The sequence below is a fragment of the Clarias gariepinus genome, chromosome 8, assembly GCF_024256425.1.
Source record: "Clarias gariepinus isolate MV-2021 ecotype Netherlands chromosome 8, CGAR_prim_01v2, whole genome shotgun sequence".
Taxonomy (NCBI): Eukaryota; Metazoa; Chordata; class Actinopteri; order Siluriformes; family Clariidae; genus Clarias; species Clarias gariepinus.
Window position 1 is genome coordinate 5233624 of NC_071107.1, and position 11244 is coordinate 5244867.

General features: G+C 35.3%; 1 protein-coding gene across 2 annotated transcripts in view; it reads left to right on the plus strand.

The window, feature by feature from the left end:
• Window positions 1–11244, plus strand: part of wdr17 (WD repeat domain 17) — a 142264-nt gene that overhangs the window by 95564 nt on the left and 35456 nt on the right. The gene's annotated exons all lie outside the window — the stretch shown is intronic.

Below are 11244 nucleotides of genomic sequence, written 5' to 3' on the forward strand. Positions count from 1 at the left end.
CAAAAGTCTAAATTGAAACTTTCATTCTAGATTTGAAATAGCTAAATTTAGAACCAATATCTTTAAACGAATGTATGGTTGGGTTATTAGTATACTGGAGTCATGTGACTGATCATGTGATGAAGTTTGTAGTTGTGGATTGTGGGAAATGGAGTTTGTGTCAGGAACGAAAGATGACCTGATATCAGGTGTGTTGAAGGTAAACAGAAGCTTCACATTGTACCATGCAAAAGTCTTGACCCAGCCACACCCCCATACCCCCCCGGCCTCAGTTCTTCATATTTTGCTTCCAATGAGACAGTCTTTTTTTTGTATTTAATGTAGTCTTGGGAAATAGTACTCCAGGCTTCCAGAAGGACCCTAGGTTTTAAGTCCAGTTCCTGTACCTGAGCAGTTTCAGAGAAATGTTTTTTGTTTGTTAAGCCACACAGTGACCCTATGGATGATTCAAGCATAAAAACACCTAACTTAAGGCATGAACTAGTGAGAAACAGGTGCAGCTGATAAACAGATGATCAGGCCGGTGATTAGTATAATTCTGGTGCTGATGCTGAGCGGTTGGAACAGACGAGAGGGGAAATGAGGTCGCTGCTGAAGTTGTTACCTTAACAACCAATTTGTAAATTGTGCCTTTTGGCACTTTGCTGCCTGTTGCAGTGAAACATTTCCCCATTTCTTTAGGTTAATCGACACCATTTAATTCAATATAAAGAAATGAGTTGTGGGCTTGAGAATCTACACAGTACATTTTGTAGGCACTTTGCTATAAAATCAAATGAATCTTTTTTTATTAATCATCCACTAAAAAACCGACACATTAATTGTAGTCATTTTATAATGTATTGTTATAACAAATAAATAGCTTTATTTTGTAATTTTTATTTTATAGATTTATTGCTTGGAATATCACAGTAATAGCAAAAACAACAAAACAATGTTGTAAAAATTATTTATTCATTTTAATTTACTCATATATACGCATTTAAGTGCTTTTTACAAATGCACATAATAAGTGACATAATAAAGTGCTTTGTAGTATTCAAACAAACAGTACAGATAATTACAAAAAAAATTCTATGTTTCCATTTATGCAGTGTAAAGTAACAATCCAAACACACACACACACACACACACTCAAATATATACACTGTACAGTATATACACACTACTGCTCAAAGGTTTGAGATCCTTTGCAGATTTCTTTGTTTTTGTTTAGTGATTTATTTTCTACATTCTGCACATACAGAATTAGGTAATTGGGGAATTATGTAACAACAGCAACAACAGTCTTTTGAAAAAGCCATCAAGTTCCAGGATGAAACTGTCTCTCATGAAGACCTTCCCAGGAAAGCAAAACCAAAACTTACCTCTGCTGCAAAGGAGAAGTTCATTTAGAGTCACCAGCCTCAAAAATCACCAATTAACAACCAGCCCCTCGGATTAGAGCCGTTATGATGCTTTACAAATCATAATTAGCAGACACATCTCAACATCAACTGTCCAAAAGAGATTATTGTGTATTTTCGATACCTTTAGCATTGCTTTACAGTGTGAAAAAAACTAAACACTGTAAATAAATGCAGAAGGGATTATATATTACATTAAAGATTGTAGTTGTAGATTACGGGAAATGGAGTTTTGTCTGAAAATAGACCAGCCACATAAAAAATAAGAGGGAGTTGGATTTGTTTAATTAATTATGATTGTTTAAAAAACATATAAAAATGTTAATATTAAATCATTTATATTTATTTAGAATTTAAAAACTGGATAGCAATTAATGAAAATGTATAACCTTATTTGTTTATTTATTGTAAATTATCTTCCACAGTCCACATGCAGTACCTTTAGTTCTGGTAGATCACTACCCATGTAAACCAATTCCTAATGGTTCACAAGGACGTAATTCCTTCTTCCGTATCTCTTGGTTAAATATTCAGGCCAATCATTTGCTAATGACCCTAAGCCACAATTATTTATTGTTAATTGTTAATTAAGTGGGCTTAGCTTAATTGCTGTTTCTTTTTCAATTCCCTTTCTCTCTCCTCTAGTCAAAGATGCCATTTTTCCTGCTTTGCTTCTGGAACAATGATAGTAAAAAACAAAAATTGTAAATATCCGTGTAACGTTCCCCCAAATGTAATAAAAAAAGACAAAAATATTTAGTACATAAAACACCAAAAAGCAGTAGTTAATTTGTAAAAGAAGCCATGACTTTAAATCAGTGATTTTGTTTTCTGAAAACGTAATGGATGGTGTGCAGGTTGTCACTGCGTGCATTTGTCCTTCATTTTCCATTCTCCCTCTTTTGGTTGTCATTGTTGTCACCGCCTCTCTTTCATTCTTCTTTCCTTGCTGCCCTCTGTTCCGGTTCTGCCAAAGGTACGTTAATGATCCAAAGATTAAAGTTGTTCGCATAACAAAGCCCCAAAAATAAGAAAAAAAGAAATAAAGAGAAAGAAAAAACACCACCCAAAAGGAACGGTTCATTCCTGAAAAAGGTGATGACACAACATCAGCAGGTTGGTTCCTGGAAGACACAATGGTTGGTGCATTGTTACTGGTTGTTTGGAGATCCTTGGATGAGGTTTGAGGGTTGGAGTTCCTGGGTGTCTGCATGGCACTGTCCTGAACAAAACAGCTTACTTCATTCTTCCCAGTAGTGCTGAAACTTTGCCCATTATTATTTGTAAAACTGGAAGGTGATTCGAACTCAGTGTAAATGTCTTGGTTTGGAGAATATGTAATTGCTGGACTGGGGAAGGAAGGTGTTGGTGAAGCTTCATTGTGTTCTTGTGTATTATTCTTTATTAATTGAGAAAGTGAGTCGACCTCGATTTGAACATCTTGTGTCATAGAAGGAATAATTGCTGGACTGCAGATGGATAAGGAAGCTTTGTGGGGTCCCAAGTTCAAGCTGGATGGTGATTCAATTTCAGCGTGAAGGTCTTGGTTTGAAGAAAATGTAGCAACTGGAATGCATGTTGAGGTTGGAGATGGAGTGTCGTCATGTTCTTCTATATTATTCTCATTCCAGAAATGAGGTGATTCAGACTTACTCCGAGAGTCTTGACATGGAGGTTTTTGGTTACTCAGTTCTACAGGACTTATGGGGTAAAAGTTTGTCTGCTGTGTCAAATATCCAGTTTTCCAAAGAAACTCCTCTAAGTCCAAACCCCTGATAATCTTAATGAGGTGCTTGCTGATGTGGTAAGTGAAGTTTTTGTTGAAATTCGATCTATCCGAGTGCTCTGTCACATAGATTTTGACAAAACAATTATTGTTTAAGCTGACTATGATGCGGTCCATGTTGCTGTCGTCTTCTTGGCCACGATTAAAATCTTCACGGACATAAGTGGGAAGATTGTACGCCTTTGGATAGCTTAGATTTCCCAACACATAGTAGGGGAAAGACACATTAGGCAGAAGTATACCAACTTTTGTGTACCTGTTCACAAATGTGTGGAAACCAAAGTCACCATTCTGTGGATTACAGCGTGCCTGCATAACGTTGTTTTGGTTTAACTGAAGACAGTCGTTAGCAAACCAGTACAGCAGCTTGAGACCATGTCTTGGCTGAGGCTGGCCGAATCCAGACTGCTTCAGCTGGTCTATTTCTTCTAGTAAAATCATGGTGACTTTCTGCTGAGCAACTAAAAAAGAATGCAGAATCTGGTTAAGCTCAGTAAGTAATTATTACTGAAAGAGTGCCTGGAGTTACACATGTGGGGCAAAACTCACCTGGAACTTTTTTTTCTTGTGTGATGTCAGTGTTAAGTCTAGCGTCACTATCTAACAATTTAATATAATCATAAAGTGGCACTCTGTATAAAATTAATAAAGACACCTACATTGATCTGCTCAGTTGTTTCTTTGGATCTATGAATTATATACAGTGGGAAGAAAAATATGTGAACCTTTTAGTTTTATGATTTTCTGCTTTACTTTGACATAAAATATGATCTGATCTTCATCTAAATCAATTGACTAATTGAGTATTGAATAATATAATCTACCTAAATTAATAACCCCAAAAAATATTTTTTCATGTCTTTATCGAGAACAACCATAAGAACCTCATGGTGCTAAAGGAAAAAGGTTTGTGCATCCTTGACTTAATAACCTCAAAAAAGCTAATTGGCGTCAGGTGTTAGCATAAATGGAGTCTTGTTAGGAAAATGAGTTTGGGGATATAGACTAGAGTTTCATTGACTGTTTAAAACCACTTAAAATTTTTGCTCCGCATACGCTTACAGTATGCCAAAAAGAGCTTTTGGAGGATCTATAATCATGAATTGTTGATTTATAAAGCTGGACAGGGTTACAAAGTGATTTCAAAGACTTTAAAATTTGACCAGTTAGGCAAATGGAGACACTTTGTGACTGTGGCTACTCTACCAAAAAGTGGGCACAAGGTAGACTCATTAATGAGGTAAAGAAACAACCCCGAGTGACGGCCAAAGATTTAAAGTCATGATTGGAACTGGCCAACATATCTGGTCATAAGTCTATAGTTCCTTTAAAACATATAAAATACATGAAATTCCAAAAGGTTCACATTCTTTTTCTTGCCACTGTATCCTGGCTGCTGTCCTTTTTGCTATTGTCTGGCTATAGGCTTGTGCTAATGCTATTAGCTAATAGCCTTAATTTTTTTTGAGTTTGGTAGCGTTTTATCATAAAAAAATTATGCAGAACGAAATTTTCACCTGTGATTACGACCTTAAGTCCAGCTGTAGAGGTTGTGCTGGTATTTTTGTTGATCAAGCCGACTTGCCATCGTTCTCACAGCTCTAAATTCATCAACCTGTGTATTCATTGTACTGAAAGGCAAAATCCTAAAAAGAAAAAAAAAACATTTATGGGGCTATTTTTATAGAGCGCTCTTTAAAATAAAAAAAATCATCATATTTAGATTTAAAATGAATGCATGGGTAGAACTACAGTATGAAGTGAATATAATTTCAGTCTGCACTCGTCTTATGGCTTGTGACACTTTGTTTGGATTCAAACTGGATTCCATCTGAGTTCAAGACATTTAATAGTTTGCCTCCAAAATATAAGTTTCTGTCTGTTATGCTGTATTCTCACCTGCTCTTTAAATGTATTTACACTTTACATTATGCAACTTTAGCTTTTCCCTGATGTTAAAAAGAGAAGTTTCATGCTCATAAAGAGAAGTTTGTCTTACCTCAGAACGTCAAACTAAATTTCAGGCATGAATACTAAATACATCAACAAAAAGAGCACAGTGTCTAGCACTTCCTCTTAAGGCATTAGCAAGGTGGTTAAAGTTTATACAGTCACCATAGACACACGTTTACATTTACCTTTAGGCATTTTTCAAACACTCCTATTAAAAGTGCTTTGAGGTTCCTGTCATTTGATCCTTACACTGGTTACCAGGTTACTAATTATACTATAAGTACCATCAGTCAAACACTGTTGGGAAGGTGTTTTTTTTTTTTTTTTCCCAGGTAATTCACAGTTTCTTAACTGGACTGTTTCCTCTGTTCAACCGTTCAAACTGGTCTAAGGCAAAATTTTAGCTTCAGACCAGTTTGAACAGATTTCAGTGATCACATCAGAAAGTATTTATCAGCTCAGGCAAATAAGCTCAAATGTTTCCTATCGTATCCATGTGCGTATGAAGCTGTATCACTTTTTTCCATCTGTAGAATCTTGTAGTCAACCGCAGCAACCACTTACTGTTTTACTCACGCTAGATAGGGAATATAGCATCATCGGCAAAGTGACATCACTAGTTACTGTACAGTACGTCACTTGTGTGAGCTCTTTACTTAACAAACCTAAATCCGAATATACAGTATAATTATTTCCCCACATTAATACGATAATCCTAAATCTTAGATTAGCAGTTAAATACAGATCTAAATAGAAAAGGCACTAAACTTGACCGAAATGTTAATGTTGTTCTGTAAATTTTAAAAAATTGTGTGTTTTCTACCTCTTATCCCCCTTTGTGCTAACATTAGTTGTCATTTTCATTAGTATTTTGTTAATTATCATGTTAACAGATAAGTAATTAGTAATCAAGCTACACTACACAGATAACCAACATCATTTTGGAAATGATCATATTTAAAGATCGCTATCGACATCGTTTATCTTCCTAGTCCTCTGCCACAACCAGGTGCTAGGATCCACTGGGAGTTCATATTGCCTGAAGCAATACACACAGGTGTAAACATACTGCGATACAGTATTTACATGTTACACAACGACACCATGACAAAAAAATACAAGTGCATTTTTTTTATTTTGTTAAAAGCACTCTACAAATAAAACTGAATTGATATCAAGTTAATAGTATCAAGGTATTTACCTGTATGTATGCTGTGTGCTGGTCTCTCGGGGAAATGAAAGGACACTTCCTCATGCTGAGTGCTCAGTTGTTCAAAAAGTGAAAGTGAATCTTCCTGTTTACAGCAAAATGGGAGTTTCTAATCCGAGGTTACTTAGCAACCCAGAATCCCTCAGTTCAAAAGAATCAAGAGCGTTCTGGGAAAGAATAGTGGGCCCTTCTTTCCCTTTATAATTTTACAGAGTAGTGTAATTAAGCTCATCAATTTCTTTTGTAGCTATAAAAAAGCATTAAGAGCAGATGGAGAATTACCGGAGCATGTTGCTCGTCCCTTTAAATAAAATCTTGCAAAATTCCATGAAGACTATCTGTGGTAAACACATTTACACACTGGTATACCCACAAAGACACATACTTTATCTTGTTCATGCATATGCTCACAGTTTAATAACAGGTTCTATTAATATGTTAGGAATGTAATATTTCAACGTATTACCATTGCCTGTTTGCTATCATTGACAAGGGAAGAAGGATATGAAAAAAAGGTGTGTGCATGTGTGCATGTGTGTGCGTGTGCGTGCGTGCGTGTGTTTATATGTGAAAATGTGTTAATTAACATTAAACCTAAATGTTACATCTGATTCTTTTTTTTTTTTACCTGATTAATGTTTATAAAAGGAGTCTCGGGAGACACAGTTTCAGTGTCAGTGGTAAGTTTTTAGCCAAGTCTAGTTTAGTGTTTAGGGCAAAGAGTATGTGCTTATTATGATAAGCTAAGATTGTAAAGGAATAAACTTGAATAGTAACATTAAATATAGATTTAAATAGTTTACCATGTGGTGTTATTTATTAAAGTATAAAAAATGAGAAGAGGCATGAAAGTGCTGTTGTATGAAAATGTATCTAATATAACATAATGACTTTGTTGATGTTTTATCTTACTAACAATGTTAGACTGTATCAGTCCGCTAATGTAATTTTTTTTTTTCATCAGTGATCTATGAGATATTTAACATTACAATTCATCTAAACTGCGCATAGGTGATTGAACCAGCTGCAAAATGAAATTTAAATTCTAATTAATTCATGGCCAAACCAGTTCTGTTTGTCATTCATTGAAATCAAAATGCAAGAACCTAGTGACAAACCACTCAAAGAGACAAAGAAATTCCAGCTATGTATGCAAAGCTAAGCTGCTACAGTATAAAAACATAAACATTATGCAGGTATGGTCATGTTGTTAAAAAGGGGAAAAACCCAAGCAGACTTTTATGCCAGTTTCTCAGATTATCTCTAGGCACATGCTCATTTCTTATGAAACAGAAACCGGTCCACCCTGAGACAAAGGGAGGGGTACTTGAGTAAAAGTAGAAATGTTCAAGGGAAATATTACTCAAGTATAAGTAGAAGTCGTCTATTTATTTGTGTACCTGAGTAGACGTACTCACCTTAAAATTTTTAAAAGTCTTAAATTAGCTCCTAGTAGGCTCTCGATCTCTCTCTCTCTCTCTTAAATTTAAATTTTATTTGTCACAAACACAGTCATACACAGTACGATATGCAGTGAAATGCTTAGACAACTGCTCGTGACCTTAAAATAAAAGAAGGAAATAGGAAATAAATATAAAAAAAAATAAAATGGAGGGTAAATTTAACTAAGAAAGAATAAAATTAAATATATAAAAAATTTTAATATAATAACTGTACAACAAAAATAAACAATATAGAAAATATATGAAGAAATATAGAACAATAAGAAAACAGGTGTACAAAGTAAATATAGATTTATGGCATTTTTGTGTGGAATGAAGTTTGATATAAATGGTAATAAAAATGGTAATGTCCAGGATTGTGCAATCCACATATTTAAAGTGTCTTATGTGTGCAAATATGCTTGGTGCGGATGATGCGCTCGGCTGATCGCACAACCCTCTGTAGAGCTCGTCTGTCCTGCATGGTGCTGTTCCCGAACCAGGTCGTGATGTTTCCCATCAGGATGCTCTCTATGGTGCAGGAGTAAAAGTTCCTAAGCACCTTGTAGGGCAGTCTGAAGTCTCTCAGGCGTCTGAGGTGGTAGAGACGCTGCCGGTCCTTTTTCACCACAGTGTTGATGTGGCAGGACCATGACAGGTCCTCCGTGGTGTGAACACTGAGGTATTTGAAGCTGTCCACTCTCTCCACTGGGCTCTCGTTGATGACGGGGGTCTGGTAGTTTCTCTCCTGCTTAGTTAACGTTAAGAAGAAGGTTCCTGTGGCACCAGTTCTCCAGATTCCTAATTTCCTTCAGGTAGGCCATCTCGTTGTTATCAGAGATCAGGCCCACCAGGATGGTGTCATCAGCAAATTTACAGTAGACATTTAGAAGCAACAATGAGTGGACCCAAGCACCTGTGCTATTGGCACCAAAGTGCTTTTTGAGCGTGTTAAGACCTCCAAAAGGCCCTGGATGTGTGAAAAAAAGCATCCCATTAGGATGTCACCGATAAGTTTAAGGTTATCATTTAGGATATAAAAAAAAACCTTCACAATTTTACAGTAGGACTGGAGGCTGTGCCAGGGGACTTGGGGCATCAGGCAAGTACCCCTGGCACATGGTGCCAATTGATGACAGGGCACACAAGCACACATGCTTACAGACTATCTGCAATTTGAAAACACCTGTTAAGCTAATCTGCATGTCTGAACTGTGGGAGGAAACTGAAGTGCCCAAATATTTAAACTTTTCTTTTTCAATAATCGAAACATGTACCTTGATTTGACTACTCGGAGGAATGAGGAAAACATTTTTCTTACAGCTGGCAAAGAGCCTGAAATAATAACCAACTTTTCTACACATAATTGCTTACAATAAATCTGGAATAATGTATACTGTAGTTCAGATACTGTATTGTGCTTTATAACCCTAACAAAACATATACAGTAAAATATTGATTGGAGCAAACTGTTATTAGCTACTGTATTAGTGGAACCGAGTCAAAAAGGTGGTAATAATAAACGATTCAATTTCTTTCTCTCTCTCTCTCTCTCTCTCTGTCTCTCTCTCTCTCTCTCTCCCTCTCACAGACTTATTTATGCCATCGATTATGTGCGTAGCACCCATCATAATTCCATCAAAGAGTAAACTTGAATGCCAAAACTCTTACTATACAAACGATAAGGTATACATGCAGTTACATAAAATAAATCAGCACTTTCTGAGATGTCAGAATCCAAAATTTCAGATAGATGGTATAAAATAGTATAAATCGTATAAAGAAAAAGATTGGAAGTGTATGCTTTTTAAATAATTCCTTATAATATTGTAAGACAAGAACAACAAAAAGTGTACACTCTGTAAAATTAATTTAAAAATGATTGGTTGTTATTGTTACCTTTTGGTTGTGACTCACTAGGACTTACTAAACACTGAAATATGTCATCTGTTTAATGTTGTTTCATCTTTTATTCATGTATCATATTCACCATACAATGTATACAGTATAAATGTGGCCCTTCTGGTGCGTCTCAGATGTGTTTCTGCGTATTTAAATAAGCTTTGTCTTCCAGCAACTTCAAACCTGTCTAGCCTTTCTCCTCTGATCTGTTTTATCATTAAGGTCTTTCAGAACTCTGAATAATAGCTAGAGGCAAAATTGAAGCTTCTTTTGCGTCCTTAAGTCAGGCAATGATCAGTCATTCTTTAAAAAGTCAGCAGATTGTGTTTCAACTTATATATATATACAGTAAGCTTCATTTCAACTTATGGTCAGTTTAAATATTTTAAAATGATTACAGCAGTGTATCTCAGTTTATCAAGTCAAATCAAGTAAGAAAACAAATGAACTAGTATGTAATTCACAGTTTTATTTAGGGAAATAACAAAGATTGGATGTAAGCAAAGATCTTTAGAAGAGTCATTTATTAATTCAAGCCCTTTGCTAGCTATGAGGAAAACGTTTTCTTCATTCCTCAGACCAACCTTACTGTAAAAACATGTGTTATTTTAAAAGAAGGTGTGGAGATGAGTATGAAATTAAAACTTTACCAGGGGGGGGAAAAAAAAACACATTTGGTAACCTCTGTGGGTGTTCTTTCCTGTGAGGTAGTAGAACCGGTTTACAATATTTTTATATACTGTATACACTTAAAAAAATGAATACTATGGGCAAGAATACTAGATGAAAATATATATACAGTATATATAAATTGGTATACAGTATACTCTTATATTAGGGTCAGGGGTAGCTCAGTGGTTAAGGCATTGGACTACGGTTCGGAAGATCTCAGGTTCAAACCCCACAACCACCAAGTTGCCACTGTTGGGCCCTTGAGCGCGGCCCTTAACCCTCAACTGCTCAGATGTATAATGAGATAAAAATGTAAGTCGCTCTGGATAAGAGCGTCTGCCAAATGCCTAAATTTAAATGTTATATTTAAACAATTGCAATATTTTTTTATATAAACTCTAACACAGAATAAACTTTATTTACTTTATTGAACATTATTTATACCAAAACAAAGAAATAAAATCTAATCCATACATGTTCCTACAGATCTTTTTAGTATTTACATTTACAGTACATTAACATTTAGGCATTCATGCATTTTGTAATTCATTTATGCATGACTAATGAACGCGCAATGCCTCTTCCGATTTACACACCACTTCCTGTGTCACATAGGAAAAAAACAAACTTGTTTTTGTTGTTGTTTCTATTACCAAATAAATCATGCAAAGTAAAGAAATAAGAAAATTTTAAAGAAATAATAATAATAATAATAATAATAATAATAATAATAATAGTAGTAGTAGTAGTAATAATACAAATAATAATAATAATAAAATTCATAAGACATAAGATTTAGTCCAAACAGGCAGTCTAACACTGGGTTTTTCTGCAGTATTTATGTCACACGATTGCTCAATAGCTTCTCCGGTC